The sequence below is a fragment of the Heterodontus francisci genome, chromosome 11, assembly GCF_036365525.1.
Source record: "Heterodontus francisci isolate sHetFra1 chromosome 11, sHetFra1.hap1, whole genome shotgun sequence".
Lineage (NCBI taxonomy): Eukaryota > Metazoa > Chordata > Chondrichthyes > Heterodontiformes > Heterodontidae > Heterodontus > Heterodontus francisci.
Window position 1 is genome coordinate 22986370 of NC_090381.1, and position 17465 is coordinate 23003834.

The 17465-nt window shown below is 43.9% G+C and overlaps 1 protein-coding gene across 2 annotated transcripts in view; it reads right to left on the reverse strand.

Annotated features, from left to right (window-relative positions):
• wdr33 (WD repeat domain 33) overlaps positions 1-14690 on the reverse strand; it is a 139245-nt gene extending 124555 nt beyond the window's left edge. For both annotated transcript variants that reach the window (XM_068041816.1, XM_068041815.1), the window contains exon 1: positions 14568-14690. The gene's annotated coding sequence lies outside the window, so the exon portion shown is untranslated. The remainder of the gene's footprint in view (positions 1-14567) is intronic.
• Positions 14691-17465: the final 2775 nt, after the last annotated feature.

Genomic DNA, 17465 nt, shown 5'->3' on the forward strand with positions numbered 1-17465 from the left:
CAGGCCCGTCGGCCCACCGAGTCTGTGCCGACCATCAATCACCCATTTATACTAATCCTACACTAATCCCATATTCCTACCAAACATCCCCACCTGCCCTATATTTCCCTACCTATACTAGTGGCAATTTATAATGAGCAATTTACCTACCAACCTGCAAGTCTTTTGGCTTGTGGGAGGAAACCAGAGCACCCGGAGAAAACCCACGCAGATACAGGGAGAACTTGCAAACTCCACACAGGCAGTACCCAGAATTGAACCCGGGTCGCTGGAGCTGTGAGGCTGCGGTGCTAACCACTGCGCCACTGTAGAGGATTCAACTAACAAGTCTAGTAGAATCAAACCAAATCAAAATCAGCAACCAGTGGAAATACCTTATGAGGCCACATCTTAAGGGAAAGGGAACTCAATTTCAGCAGAGGACTGGAGAACCTGACAAAATAGAGTTAGCAAAAGCAAAAGAAGTGATGGCATCAGTTGTTTGACAGTGCATAGGACACATAACAGAATACTACATTTTGGCTGGACAAAGACAGATCACCTACTCCTTGGAAAATAACAGTCTAAATGGAGTAGCGATTTAGAGGTGCCCTAAAAGAGGTCTTTAAAATTAAGGGGTTCAATAAGGTGGACACAGATGTTCCTACTCGCAAGGGACTAGAGGGTAAAAATTTCAGAGTAACCATTAAATCCATTACAGAATTCAGGAGAAATTTCTTTACCCAGAGAGAGTGGCTATAATGCGGAACTTGCTAGAAGTATTTGAGGCAAACAGCAGATGCCTTTAAGAGGTAAGTGGATGAGGGAGAAAGCAATAGAATATAATGATAGGGTGAAACAGAGAGGTGGGAGGAGGTCTACATGCAGCATAAACACCAGCTTAGAGCCAGTTGGACCAAATGACCTCTGTGCATGCTGGACATACTATGTAGATCAGAAATTCAAAAAAAACCAGAGTTTTTGGGAACCTGCAAGGGTCTGTAATGCCAATCTTCAGACATGCAGAAGATGGCATCTATTACACCCTTCATATTGTCAGCAGCTAAGAAATGCTTTTATTCCAAAATCTTCTTGTAACTTAAACTTTTCAGTACTCATTTGAAATAGAAAACAATGACAATTATGATGGAGAGAAATAATTGGTAACAAATGTTAGTATGATACAAAATCCATCACATCTAACAATAGCACTTTAAGTGGAACCACATCTCCAAGATATTTAGACAATTTTGTAGCTTCTCTTCCCTTTAAATATATGCATTGTCCAGAGCTCATTATTCATGTGCTTCAAGATTTATGAAGCACTACCATGTGAAATCAGTGGGACTGCCCTTGCATGGACTTCAGTCCTACTACACAAATCAGGCAATGCATCTCAAGCAATTGGCTCCTCTTCCTCCCACCTGCAGCATCACCTCTGCAGCCCCAATATGACATCAAATTCCATGTGTACAACACCTATCTTTTCCTCTCTACCACTTCCCTCTACCCCACAACCATCTCCATAATGTCAGACTGCCTGTCTTAAGCTATGGATGAGCCAGAATTTCTTCTGATTGTACAGCAGAAATACAGAAGTCTTAGTTTACCCGAAAAAAAACTACACATCACTGCCAATAACTCAATCCTCCTCCCAGGCTATTCACTCTAGCTCAGTCATTCAGAGCAGAAAAGGCCGAGGGGGGACCTGATTGAGGTATACAAAATTATCGGGTAGATAGTAGCATAGATAGGAAGAAGCTCTTTTCCCTGGCGGAGGTGTCACTAACCAGGTGGCATAGATTTAAGGTAAGGGGCAGGGGGTTTAGAGGCACTTGAAACACCATAGCATACAAGGCTACAGGCCAAGTGCTGGAAGATGGGATTAGAATAGATAGGTGCTTGATGGCTGGTGCGGACAAGGTGGGCCGAAGGGCCTATTTCTGTGCTCTATAACTTTATGACTCTAAGTTCAAGACTGGGTCAAAAAGAATGCCGAGGCCGCGAAGAGTACAGTTCAGCCTCGGACAGTTGTCAGGAAGAATGGAGTTTGCAGTGGGGATCAAAGATAATGGTTTCAGTCTTCCTAATATTTAATTGGAGGCCCTCTTATTTCTTATGGACATGCTTCCCCTCAGCTACATCAGAAAACATGTCACGTTCCACATCTAGACTTATGACACCCAGCTCTGTCACATTACCATCTACCACTGTATCTGTCACACTGTTTGCCCACCATCCAGTACTGGAGGAGTATAAATTTCCCCCCAATATTAAGACAGAAACCATCGTCTTTAGTCTACACCACAAACACTGCTCCCTTAACCATTGACTGCATCCTTCTCTGTGGCAATAGCCTGAGGCTGAACCAGACCGTTCACAAATGGTGTCATATTTGACCCAGAGATGAGCTTCTGACCTCAACTCCATCGCCAAATACCAACTACTTCTAACTCCATAACATTGCCTGACTCCAGCCCTGCCTCAGCTCACCTGCTTGTGAAACACTCTCCTGGCCAGCCTCCCATCTTCCACCCCCCATAAACTTAAGCTTATCCAAAAACCAGCTGCCTGTGTCTCAACTCACTCCAAGCTCTGTTCACCCATCACCCCGGTTCTCGCTGATCTAAAGAGGCTCCCTGTCCAATATGCCTCAATTTTAAAATTCTCATCCTCATTTTCAAATCCCTCGTAGCCTCAGCCCTCTCTATTTCTACAAACCTCTCCAGCCACACAACCCTCCGAGATCTGTGCACTCCTCCAATTCTGGCCTCTTGCACATTCCCGATTTTAATCGCACCACCACTGTCTAGGCCCCAAGCTCTGTAATTTGCTCGGTAAAACTCTCCACCTATCTTTTCTCCTTTAAGACACTCCTTAAAACCTACATCTTTTACCAAGCTTTTGATCATCTGTTGTACTATCTCCTTATGTAGATCACTGCCAAGTCTTGTTTGTTAACACTATTGAAGCGCTGTGGGATGTTTTCTGATATTAAAAGGTGCTATATGAAATACAAGCTGTCATTCTATACAAGATTAATCTAACCTCTGTTTTGCAATTCCATTCCAGTACACATGAACCCCAGTGTTGTGTTTACATTTTTATGGCTTAGTTAATACACACTACTGCTTTTAATGTGAATCTGTAATCCTAGATCCCTTTGTTCCTGTGTCCTCCTGAAAGTAGTCTGTGTGGTAGCGAGCTCCACCACACTCTGGGTAAAGACAGTGCTCCTGAACATACTGGATTTATTAGCAACTCTCATTTATGGCTCTTATTTTTGCACTCTGCATATCTTCACCTCGTCCATCAAATCCCTTCATAATTTAAGACCTCTAATAGGTGTTACAATCGAGACGTGCACTGTTTATTCTAGTCCCACTTCTCCACGGGTCACAACATACATTTACATTTTTTCCCACTTACCGATAGTCAATCATAGACTCTATTTTTATCCCAGAATAAAACACAGCAACCAGATTTCTTTAATAAACAAAATTATCAGATTATAAAACAAGTCTTAACCAGTAATGAAGTAAAGCATAAACACAGATTGAAATATTAAAGTTCCTTTTTTACCTTAACCCCTCACACTCACACAGGTTAACTGGAAAAATAAAAAGATTTTTGTTTTTAAAGCTCTATCACAGACAAACATAAAGCAACCTGGGCTGAATACTTGCTCACTCTTGAAGCAAAAGATGATGAAATCTGTTCTGTTCCAAAAATGGCGCACAGTCTAGCCTCCAAGTATATATAGGCGAGGCTCTGGGATCTTTTAGAACAGTTCTTTTCAGGCGGCGTTGAGAATTAATTTAGCAGACTCTGCTTCAAAGACAGAAGAGATGAGTTGGCATAGTGGACTTCTCAGGGTCTTTCAGTGAGGTGCTGGAAGCTGAGCTGGGTTGTGGTCTTCTCTCTTTCCTTGGGAATTCTCTTCTCTCCTTGGAAGTTCTCTTCCTTTTTATACAGTTCAACCCCAACTCAAAACAATTCAAAAGCGAAACAGACAACAGGAGATCAACCTTTTGACCTCCACCAATTTTGACCCCTCACTTCTTTGTAAATAACTTCTCCAGGTGTCCAAAGTTCTTTCTTTAATAAACTGTAAGTCAGGTGGTTTCCCAGAAAGGCTAGTTTTCCTCACAAGACCGCTCAGTGCCCCTTTTAAAAAACATTTCCAGGGACTGTTTTTCAAAGTCAAGTGGCCTTTACATGACCCCCTTTGAAAACCCCAAAATTTAATATTTCTGCAATCTTTCAAAAATGAATCCTCAAAAAATATATTTAACAAAATAGAGAGGCACTTTCATAACATAGGTCATCCCTAGATTCCTACGCGCTTCTACCCCAGCTAGGCTCTAGGTTTCCTCAGAGTATATGGCCTCCCGCACCACTTACTTATACATATTGAACTGCATCTCTTTACAGCCTTATTCTGCAAGGTGTCAGTATTAGGACCACTGCTTTTCTTGATCTATATTAATTACCTAGACTTGAGTGTACAGGGCACAATTTCAAATTTTGCAGATCACAAAAAAACTTGGAAGTATTGTGAACTGCCAGAAGATATTGATAGATTTCAAAAGGACAGACAGGCTGATGGAATGGACGGACATATAGCAGTCAAAATTTAATGCAGAGAAGTGTGAAGTGATACATTTTGGTAGGAACAAGCAAAGGCAATATAAAATAAAGGATACAATTCTAAAGATGGTGCAGGAGCTGAGGGTATATGTGCATTAATTGTTGAAAGTGGCAGGGCAGGTTCACAAAGGGGGTTAAAAAAAGCATACGGAATTTATAAAGGCATAGAATACAAAAGCAAGGAAGCTATAGTAAACCTTTATAAAACACTGGTTCAGCCTCAGCTGGAGTATTGTGTCCAATTCTGGGCACCACACTTTAGAAAGGATGTGAAGGCATTAGAGAGGGCGCAGAAAAAAGATTTACAAGAATGATTCCAGGGATGAGACAGTTACGCGGATAGATTGGCAAAGCTGGGGCTGTTCTACTTATAGAAGATTTGATAGAGGTGTACAAAATCATGGAGGAGGTCTAGTTAGAGTAGATAGGGAGAAACAGTTCTGATTGGCAAAAGCATCAAGAACCAGAGGACACCGATTTAAGGAGATTGGCAAAAGAACCAGAAACAACACAAGGAAAAACCTTTTGAATGCAGTAAGTGGTTAGAATCTGGAATGCACAACCTGAGAGTGTGGTGGAGGAAGATTCAATTGTGGCTTTCAAAAAGGAACTTGATAAGCACTTGGAGAAAGAATTTGCAGGGCTACAGGGAAAAGACAGGGCAGTGAGACTAGATGGAATAGCTCTTAGAGAGCCAGATACAACAGGCCGAAAGGTCACCTTCTTTGCTGTTAACATTTTATGATTCTATGATTATTACTCTCGCCCTATATTGCGTTGCAATCTTCCTCAGCATTAACTACACCCCGCAATTTGGTGATGCGCACAAATTTTGGAGTTATACTTTGATTCCCGATTCCAAATAGTTTATGTAAATAGTGAACGGTGGCTCAGAACCAATCCTTGTGAAACACCATTTCCCACTTTCAACCATTGAATAACTACCATTAATCCCTACACCGTTTTCTGTTTTGTATCCAGCTTGCCATCCATTCTGTTTCTTGTGCCCTGACTCCACACGTTCTATCCTTAGTCTTGAGTCGGCTATGTATGGTGTAGGAGGGAGGTAGATTCCTGGGGCATTGAGACCTGTACAACATGGATGCGTTACACATTAACAGGACCGGGACTAACACCATCATGGGGAGATTTGCTAGTGCTATTGGGGAGGGTTTAAACTAGCTTGTCAGGGGGTTGGGAACCTGCAAAGGAATTCGTATGAGAAAAACAAAGCTGGTTATGGGAAGTAGAAAAGGTGTGAATGCAAGTGGAGAGCAGCAGAAACAAATGCTAGAACCAACCAGGGTCAAAATACAAAATAGTGTTAAAAAGGCAGAATTAAAAGGCACTTGATCTGAATGCATGCAGCATTCGCAACAAGGTAGGTGAGTTGATGGCGCAAGAAGTAGTAAACGGATATGATTTAACTGCCATTACAGAGACGTGGCTGCAGGGTGACCAAGACTGGGAACTGAATATTAAAGGATATTCGACATTTAGTTTTAGTTTAGAGATACAGCACTGAAACAGGCCCTTCGGCCCACCGAGTCTGTGTCGACCATCAACCACCCATTTATACTAATCCTGCACTAATCCCATATTCCTACCACATCCCCACCTGTCCCTATATATTTCCCTACCACCTACCTATACTAAGGGCAATTTATAATGGCCAATTAACCTATCAACCTGCAAGTCTTTGGCATGTGGGAGGAAACCGGAGCACCCGGAGGAAACCCACGCAGACACAGGGAGAACTTGCAAACTCCGCACAGGCAGTACCCAGAATCGAACCCGGGTCCCTAGAGCTGTGAGGCTGCAGTGCTAACCACTGCGCCACCCTTAGGAAGGACCGGCAAAAAAGAAAAGGAGGGTAGTGCTGATAAGAAGGGATGGGATCAGTGCATTTGAGAGAGAGGATCTTCAATCAGTAGAACAGGATGTAGAATCTGTTCGGGTGAAGGTAAAAAACAGCAAGGTGCAACAATTATTGGTAGGATTGGTTTACAGGCCAAACAGTAGTGGTAATGTAAGGCATGTTACAAACCGGGAAATTAGAAGTGCACACAGCAAGGGCAATGCAGTAAACATGGATGGCTTCAATCTCCATCTTCATTGGCCTCCTTGTCTTGAGATACAATGGGTAAGCGCCTGGAGGTGGTCAGTGGTTTGTGCAGCAGCGCCTGGAGTGGCTATAAAGGCCAATTCTAGAGTGACAGACTCTTCCACAGGTGCTGCAGATAAAATTGGTTGTCGGGACTGTTACACAGTTGGTTCTCTCCTTGCGCTTGTCTTTTTTCCTGCCAAGTCTCTTCGACTCGCCACTCTTTAGCCCCGCCTTTATGGTTGCCCGCCAGCTCTGGCGATCGCTGGCAACTGACTCCCACGACTTGTGATCAACGTCACAGGACTTCATGTCGCATTTGCAGACGTCTTTAAAGCGGAGCCATGGATCGGCCGGTGGGTCTGGTACCAGTGACGAGCTCACAGTACAATGTGCCCTTGGGGATCCTGCCATCTTCCATGTGGCTCACATGGCCAAGCCATCTCAGGCGCCGCTGGCTTAATAGGGTGTATATGCTGGGGATGTTGGCAGCCTCGAGGACTTCTGTGTTGATAGTACGGTCCTGCCACCTGATGCCAAGGATTCTCTAGAGGCAGCGAAGATGGAATGAATTGAGACGTCGCTCTTGGCTGACGTACGTTGTCCAGGCCTCGCTGCCGTAGAGCAAGGTACTGAGGACACAGGCTTGATACACTTGGACTTTTGTGTTCTGTGTCAGTGCGCCATTTTCCCACACTCTCTTGGCCAGTCTGGACATAGCAGAGGAAGCCTTTCCCATGCTCTTGTTTAATTCTGCATCGAGAGACAGGTTACTGGTGATAGTTAAGCCTAGGTAGGTGAACTCTTGAACCACTTCGAGAGTGTGGTCGCCGATATTGATAGATGGGGCATTTCTGATGTCCTGTCCCATGACGTTCGTTTTCTTGAGGCTGATGGTTAGGCCAAATTCATTGCAGGCAGCCGCAAACCTGTCAATGAGTCTCTGCAGACACTCTTCAGTGTGAGATGTTAATGCAGCATCGTCAGCAAAGAGGAGTTCCCTGATGAGGATTTTCCGTACTTTGGTCTTCGCTTTTAGACGGGCAAGGTTGAACAACCTGCCATCTGATCTTGTGTGGAGGAAAATTCCTTCTTCTGAGGACTTAAATGCATGTGAGAGCAGCAAGGAGAAGATGATCCCAAACAGTGTAGGTGCAAGAACACAGCCCTGTTTCACGCCACTCAGGATTGGAAAGGGGTCTGATGAGGCACCGCTATGCTGAATTGTGCCTTTAATATTGTCATGGAATGAGGTGATGATACTTATTAGCTTTGGTGGGCATCCAATCTTTTCTAGTAGTCTGAAGAGACCACTTCTGCTGACGAGGTCAAAGGCTTTGGTGAGATCAATGAAAGCAACATAGAGGGGCATCTGTTGTTCACAGCATTTCTCCTGTAGCTGGCGAAGGGAGAACTGCATGTCAATGGTGGATCTCTCTGCTCGAAAGCCACACTGTGCCTCAGGATAGACCCGCTCAGCCAGCTTCTGCAGCCTATTTAAAGTGACTCGAGCGAAGACTTACCCCACTATGCTGAGCAGGGAGATTCCACGGTAGTTGTTGCAGTCAATCTACATATAGACTGGGTTAATCTAATGAGCACCAATGCTGTGGAAGAATTTGTGGAATGTGTCCAAGATGGTTTTCTGGAGCAATATGTTTAGGAACCACCTAGAGAACAGGCTATTTTGGATCTAATATTATGCAATGAGAAACGACTAATTAATAATCTATTGGTAAAAGAACCTTTAGGGAAAAGTGATCATAGTATGATAGAATTTTCCATTCCACTTGAAAAAGATGTAGTTTAATCCGAAACTAGGGTCTTAAATCTAAATAAGGGCAACCATGAAGGTATGAGGAGCACAATGGCCATGAAGGATTTGAAAAATACACTAAAAGGTTTAACACAGATAGGCTATGGCTAGTATTTAAAGACTTAATGCATGGTTTTCAAAAAAACATACATTTCTTTAAGACAAAAGAACCCAATCGGGAAAGCAAGTCAGCTGCGGCTAACAAAGAAAGTTAAAAATAGTATTAGATCCAAAGAGGGGGGGGGCTTATAAAGTTGCCAAAAAAGTCGTAAACTGGAGAAATGGTGAATTTTAGAATCCAGCAAAGGAGGACCAAGAAACTAATAGAGAGAGAGAATAGAATACCAATGTAAACTAGCAAGAAATATAAATACAGATTGTAGAAACTTTTATAGGTATTCAAAAGGAAAAATTTGGCAAAGACAAATGTGGGCCCACTATAGGCAGAGACAGGCGAATTTATAAAGGGAAATAAGAGAAATGGCAGAGAAGCTAATTAATTGCTGTGTGTCTATCTTCAGAGGAAGATACAAGAAGTCTCCCTGAAATAATTGATATCCAAAAGTCTAGTGGGAATACGGAACTGGAAGAAATTAGGATTAGTAAAAAAGTAGTATTGGAGAAATTAATGGGACTGAAAGTTGACAAATCCCTGGGACCCAATGATCTTCACCCTAGAGTGTTGAAAGAGATGGCTACTGAGGTAGTGGATGCATTGATCATCTTTCAAAATTCTATAAATTCTGCAATGGTGCCTGCAGATTGGAAGGTTGCAAATGTCACCCCACTGTTTAAGAAAGGAGGAAGAGAGAAAACGGGGAACTACAGACCTGTTAGCCTGACAGCTGGTAGTAGGGAAAATACCAGAATTTTTTTTTATAAAGGATGCAATTACTGGACACTTAGAAAATCACAGTCTGACTGGACAGAGTCAACATGGATTTATGAAGGGGAAATCATGCCTGACAAACTTAAGAGCTTTTTGAGGATGTTGCAAGCAGAGTGGCCAAGGGGAACCAGTGGATGTTGTGTTTGTACTTTCAGAAGGTTTTTGATAAAGTTCCATGTAGGAGGTTACGAAGCAAAATTACAGCACATGGGATTGGAGGTAATTATCAAGCATGGATTGGGTAACAGGTAGAAAACAAGAGTAGGAATAAATGGGTCATTCTCAGGTTGGCAGGCTGTGACCAGTGGGGTACTGCAAGGATCAGTGCTTGAGCCTCAGCTGTTCACAATCTATATCAATGATTTAGGTGTGAGGACCAATTGTAATATTTCCAAGTTTGCGAATGACAAGACTGAGAGTTGCGAAGAGGATGCAAAGAGGCTTCAAAAGGATTTGGACAGGCTAAGTGAGTGGGCAAGAACATGGCAGATGGAATGTGTGGACAACTGTGGAGGTTATCCACTTTGGTAGGAGGAACAGAGGTGCAGAGTATTTCTTAAATGGTGAGAGAGCAGGAAGTATTGCTGTCCAAAGGGACCTAGGTCTCCTTGTTCATAAGTTACTGAAAGCTGGCCTGCAGGTGCAGCAAGCAATTAGGAAGGCAAACAGCATGTTCGCCTTTATTAGAAGAGGATTTGAGTACAGGAGCAAAGCAGTCTTGCTTCTATCGTATAGAGCATTGTTGATGCCACACTTGGAATACTGTGCAGTTCTGGTTCCCTTACCTGAGGAAGGATATACTTGCCATAGAGGGAGTGCAGTGGAGGTTCACCAGACTGATTCCTGGGATGGTGGGACTGTCCTATGAGGAGAGATTGAGGAGACTGGGCCTATATTCTCTGGAGTTTAGAAGAATGAGACACGATCTCAAAAACTTAAAAATTCTTAAAGGGACAGACAGGGTAGATGCAGAAAGGATGCTTCCCCTGCTGTGGGGTCGAGAACCGGGGGACACAATCGCAGAATAAAGGGCAAGCCATTTAGAATTGAGATGAGGAGGAACTTCTTCACTCAGAGGGTGGTGAATCTTTGGAATTCTCTGCCTCAGAGGGTGGCGGAAGCTCAGTCACTGAGTAAGTTCAAGACAGAGATTGAGAGATTTTTAATTGCTAATGACAAAGGATATGGGGATAATGCGGGAATATGGCGTTGAGGTAGACGATCAGCCATGATCTAGAATGGCGGAGCAGGCACAAAGGGATGAATGGTCTACTTCTGCTCCTATGTATGACTTGAGAAAATCTAAATACATTACATCTGCTAAATTACCTGTTATCTACTTTAGAGTCACAGATATACAGCACAGAAACAGGCCCATCGTGTCCGTGCCGGCCACCAAGCATGTAGCTATTCTAATCCCATTTTCCAGCACTTGGCCCATAGTCTTGTAGGCTACGGCGTTTCAAGTGCTCATCTAAATACTGCTTAAATGTTGAGGGTTTCTGCCTCTACCACACCTTCAGGCAGTGTGTTCTAGATTCCAACCACCCTCGGTGAAATTTTTTTCCCTCAAATCCCTTCTAAACCTCCTACCCCTTATCTTAAATCTATGCCCCCTGGTTATTGACACCTCCGCAAAGGGAAAAAGTTTCTTCCTATCTATGCCCCTCAATTTTGTATACCTCAATCAGGTCCGTCCCCCTTAGCCATCTCTGCTCTAAGGAAAACAACCCTAGCCTATCCAGTCTCTCTTCATAACTGAAATGCTCCAGCCCAGGCAACATCCTGGTGAATCTCCTCTGCACCCTCTCCAGTGCAATCACATCCTTCCTATAGTGTGGCGACCAGAACTGTGCACAGTACTCCAGCTGTGGCCTAACTAGCATTTTATACAGCTCCACCATAACCTCCCTGCTCTTATACTGTATGCATCAGCTAATAAAAGGCAAGTATCCCATATGCCTTCCTAACCACCTTATTTACCTATGCTGCTGCCTTCAGTGATCTATGGACAAGCACACCAAGGTCCCTCTGTATTTCCTAGGGTCCTACCATCCATTGTATATTCCCTTGCCTTGTTAGTCCTCACAAAATGCATCAACTCACACTTCTCAGGATTAAATTCCATTTGCCACTGCTCTGCCCATCTTACTAACCCATCTATATCGTCCTGTAATCTAAGGCTTTCCTCCTCACTATTTACGACACCACACAATTTTCGTGTCATCTGCGAACTTACTGATCATACCTCCTATATTCATGTACAAATCATTAATGTGCACTACAAACAGCAAGGGTCCCAGCACTGATCCCTGCGGTACATCACTGGTCACAGGCTTCCAATCGCAAAAACAACCCTTGACCATGTCCCTCTGCCTCCTGCCACTAAGCCAATTTTGGATCCAATTTGCCACGCGGAACCTTATCAAAAGCCTTACTGAAGTCCATGTAGACTACATCAACTGCTTTACCCTCACCTACACAGCTAGTCACCTCCTCGAAAAATTCAATCAAATTTGTTAGACATGATCTCCCCGACAAAGCCATGCTGACTATCCTTTGATTAATCCCTGCCTCTTGAAGTGGAGATTAATCCTGTCCCTCAATTTTTTCCAATAGTTACCCTACCACTGATGTTAGACTCACTGGCCCATAATTACCTGGTTTATCCTTACTACCCTTCTTGAATAATGGTACCACATTCGCTTTCTTCAGTCCTCTGACACCTCTCCTGTGGCCAGAGAGGATTTGAATACTTGTGCCAGAGCCCCTGCAATCTCCTCCCTTGCCTCACATAACCACCTGGTATACATCTCATCTGGGCTGGGGAATTATCCACTTTTAAACCTGCTAAAACCTCCTCCCTTTCAATGCTAATTTGTTCAAGTATATCACAATTCCCCTCCCTGATGTCTACACCTACATCGTCCTTCTCCATAGTGAACACAGATGAAAAGTAATCATTTTAAACCTCACCTACGTCCTCTGGCTCCACACACAGATTGCCACTTTGGTCCCTACTCTTCCTCCGATTATCCTCTTGCCCTTAATATACTTATAAAACACCTTGGGATTTTCCTTTATCTTGCTCACCAGTGTTTTTTCAAGCCCCCTCTTAGTTCTTCTAATTACTTTAAGTACCCCCCTACACTTTCTATACTCCTCTAGGAATTCCACTGTTTTCAGTGCTCTGAATCTGACATAAGCCTCCTTTTTTTCCCTTATCCAATCCTCTATATCCGTTGACATCCAGGGTTTCCTGGACTTGTTGATCCTACCCTTCACCTTGAAGGGAAGATGTTGGCTCTGAACCCTCACTATTTCCTTTCTGAATGACTCCCACTGGTCTGATGTACACTTTCCTAGAAGTAACTGCTCCCAGTCCACTTTGGCCAGAACCTGCTTCGTCGTATTGAAATCAGCCTTCCCCCAATTCAGCACTTTTATTTCTGGTCCATCTTTGTCCTTTACCATAATTACCTTAAATCTTACAGAATTACGGTCACTATCCCCGAAATGCTGCCCTGACACTACCACTTAGAGGCATAGAGTCATAAAGAGATACAGCACTGAAACAGGCCCTTCGGCCCACCGAGTCTGTGCCGACCATCAACCACCCATTTATACTCCAGGGACCCGGGTTCGATTCTGGGTACTGCCTGTGTGGAGTTTGCAAGTTCTCCCTGTGTCTGCGTGGGTTTTCTCCGGGTGCTCCGGTTTCCTCCCACAAGCCAAAAGACTTGCAGGTTGATAGGTAAATTGGCCATTATAAATTGTCACTAGTATAGGTAGGTGGTAGGGAAATATGGGGACAGGTGGGGATGTTTGGTGGGAATGTGGGATTAGTGTAGGATTAGTATAAATGGGTGGTTGGTGGTCGGCACAGACTCGGTGGGCCGAAGGGCCTGTTTCAGTGCTGTATCTCTAATCTAAACTAATACTAATCCTACATTAACCCCATATTTCTATCACATCCCCACCATTCTACCACCCACCTACACTAGGGGCAATTTACAATGGCCAATTTACCTATCAACCTGCAAGTCTTCGGCTGTGGGAAGAAACTGGAGCACCAAGCGGAAACCAACACAGTCACAGGGGGAACTTGCAAACTCCGCACAGGCAGTACCCAGAACCGAACCCGGGTCGCTGGAGCTGTGAGGCTGCGGTGCTAACCACTGCGCCGCCCACTTGTCCAGCTTAATTCCCTAAGATTAGGTGAGGAACCCCCACCCCACACCCACCCACCCACTGCCCACCTTGCAGGAGTTTCTACATGCCGGCTCAAAAAGCTCTCCTGGATGTACTTTAAGAATTCCACCTCCGTTAAGCCTTTTGCACAAAGACTATCCCAGTTAATATTGGGGAAGTTGAAATCCCCTATTACTACCCCTCTCAGATTTGCTTACATATCTGCTGCTCTATCGCTCCCTGACTGTTTGGAAGCCTGTAGTACACTCCCAAAGTGATTGCCCCCTTTTTGTTTTTAAATTCTACCCATATGGCCTCATTTGAGGAACCTAAGATATCATCCCTTTTTACTGCAGTAACTGACTCCTTGATCAAGTGTTACTTCAAATAACTCAATAAACTTGATCAAGCATGACCTACCCTTTTGAAATCCGATTAATTTTCAGATTCTAGACCGTTTTCTATTACATTTGAGTGACGATTGCATTTTTTTTCCGACCACCATAAATTTCTGCTCAACTAGTACAGACTGCCCTCCCCCTCTACCTACCTCCCCCACCCCCGGGGCGGGCCCTACCATCCCCCTCTACCTACCTAGTTGCCTCCACCCCTCCCCGGGGTGGGGGCCCTGCCTCCATCTACTTACCTGCCTCCCCCTCTACCTACCTTCCTCCATTCCCGGGGTCGGGCCTTACTCCCCTTCCCTCCCCGCGGCCACTCCCGCCTCCGCTTCCTTTCCCTCCCCGCGGCCGCCCCGGCCTCCCCTCCCCTACCGGAGGCCGCTCCGGCCTCCCCTTGCCTCCCCGCGACTGACCTGGCTTTCCCGGCTCTGTGCGCAAAATGGCGGCGGCAGGCGGATCGCGCTGCGCCATTCTGCCCGAATATGTGCGGGACTGAGGTGGAGGCCGAGCGCTGCGAGCTGCGGGACTCTTACTTACCGCAGGGCGGCCCAACTCGGTTTGATTTTGCCCTAGTAACGCTTCACCGCTGCCGTTTCAATGCCCTCAGGCAGCGGGTCTCCTTACCACTGCATCTTCCACAAGTCTCCCTGCGCCGGAACTGACGCCAGCGCGCAATGAGCACGCGGCCCGCCGCTACGTCACTCAGCAACCTGCACCGAGTTCCCCCAGAGCGCAGGCGCACTGCTCATCTTGCCTTCAGTGGATGATGTGGTGATCGTTGAAATTGGAAGTGCCCAATTTTTCCAAGCTTCGTATCCGAAAAAAGAATCCGGTTTAAATATGCCGTACTCCTTGTAGTGTTCTCAGTGCAACCAATGCATTAAATCTAACTCATTAACAATGTTGTTAATATTCTTTGCTTCAATTTGGTCTCAGTTGGAGCATTGCGTCCAGTTCTGGGCGCCACACTTTAGGAAAGACGTGAGGGCATTGGAGAAAGTGCAGAAAAGATTCAGGAATGGTTCCAGGCATGAGTAACTTCAGTTATGAAGATAGATTGGAGAAGTTAGGACTGTTTTCCTTGCCGAGAATGCTGAGCTGTGATTTGATAGAGGTATTCAAAATTATGAAAGGTCTGGACAGAATCGACAGAGAAACTGATCCTGATTGTGAAAGGATCAAGAACGAGAGGGCAAAGATTTAAAGTAATGGGTAAGGGAAGCAAAAGCAACATGAGGAAAAACTTTTTCATGCAGCGAGTGGTTAAGGTCTGGAATGCACTGCCTTAGAGTGTGGTGGAGGCAGGTTCAATTGAAGCATTCAAAAGAGAACCCGAAGTGAATTGCTGATTCAGAGAACTGGTGCAGACAATGGGCCAAAAGGACTCCTTCTGTGCTGTAACAATTCTGTGATTCTGTGAACTACTTCAACACATTACTATGTTCTTCAATTAGTTCCTTCATTCTATTACTCTATATCACAGAATCATAAAGACCTTCCCTTTTGCTCTTTGTCCCACCCTCCCCCTTTCACTCGATTAAAAACTATTACATCTTTAATTTTTCCCAGTCCCAATGAAAAGTCACTGACCTGAAATTTAACTCTGTATCTCTGAAGAGCCTTTTAAAAAAAATGCTGAAAATAAAATCTATTGGGAGCCACAAGGTGAGATTTTGGTATTTCTAAACCAAATACTTTGGCCGATTGCTAAGTGTCTCTGGGAGAATGCATAATTTGCATATATCATAAAATACATGTATTGAATTTATGAATCAATAGCAAAAAACAAAATTAAAATAGACCTGATGCTGAATTGTTGTGTTTTTGACATTTTTACTATAATTTTGGCAATAATGTCACCTTTAAAACAAACTATAACTATAACTTAAAATGCATAGAATTAAGACAATTTTTCAACTATTCATTCTTATGATAAAGATGCTTCTTATAACACACTCAGAATAATTTATTGTCTCAGCTATATTGGAAACAATAGTGGTTGCATCCATAAAACCTGTTCCTTGAAACAAAGACATTATCTATAATTATATAGATATACCAATCAAACAGGTTTATTTCAAACACAATGGGTTTTTTTTGTTAAAATAATCATTTGAAACCATAAAGTACAGCATAATGATTAGCTTTTTATCCCCACAATAAAAACATGGCTCTTTTCTTGACTTAATTTATTTTGGCTTTTTTCATGTTAATGCGATCCAACTGGAAAAGGTTGGGAGCTGCAAATAAGATGTTAAAGAGCCATATGTGGCTCCAGAGCCATGGGTTGCTGAGCCCTGTCCTAGACATTCAGCAATCCTCAAACAACTCTCCTTGTCGCATCCTGAGATCTACACTCAACGCCATGCACCACCACATGCATGCTCTCGTCCTCTCTCTTCAGCAGCACCGACTCACTCTTTATCAAAGCTGTCCTGTTCCACAGTTTTGTTTCATCCTTCATCTCATCCGATGTTTTAACAAAGATTTTTTTTCTTCCTTTCAGGTATGAAGGATCACAAGCTTCAACAACTCATGAATGCCAACACTGCTCCACATCATTCAGTCCCTTCACTTCCCTCTGATCCCATCCCTTCTTCTAATCTTACCCCTTATGGTGTATTCATGATACCTTCTGTTAAGACCTCAGTAGAGATCGTTAACTTTAACACAAGAGATAGGAACGCCCCAGAGCGATTAAAGAATTACACAAAAAGATTTCACGTTTTAAGACTTTTACTTACACAACTAAACTAAAACTCAACATTAACTAAACAATTAAATTACAGAGAAATGCATTTCCTATTAATTTATTGACACACTCGATAACCCCACACCACATTTATACATTAGTGTGAGGTGAAGCATTTAGCAGAAGGAATAGGGAGAGCCAATATATACTTAATGGCACAGTTCCAAAGTGTGACCTAGGGGCACATGTGCATCAATCTTTGAAGGTGGCAGTACATATTGAGAGAATGGTTTAGAAAGCATATGGGATCTTGGGCTTTATAAATAGAGACAAAGAACAGTACAGCACAGGAACAGGCCATTCGGCCCTCCAAGCCTGCGCCGATCTTGATGCCTGCCTAAACTAACACCTTCTGCACTTCCGGGGCCCATGTCCCTCTATTCCCTTCCTATTCATGTATTTGTCAAGATGTCTCTCAAACGTCACTATCGTATCTGCTTCCACCACCTCCCCTGGCAGCAAGTTCCAGGCACTCACCACCCTCTGTGTAAAAAACTTGCCTCGCACATCCCCTCTAAACTTTGCCCCTCGCACCCCAAACCTATGTCCCCTAGTAACTGACTCTTCCACCCTAGGAAAAAGCTTCTGACTATCCAATCTGTCCATGCCGCTCATAACTTTGTAAACCTCTATCATGTCGCCCCTCCACCTCCGTCATTCCAGTGAAAACAATCCGAGTTTTT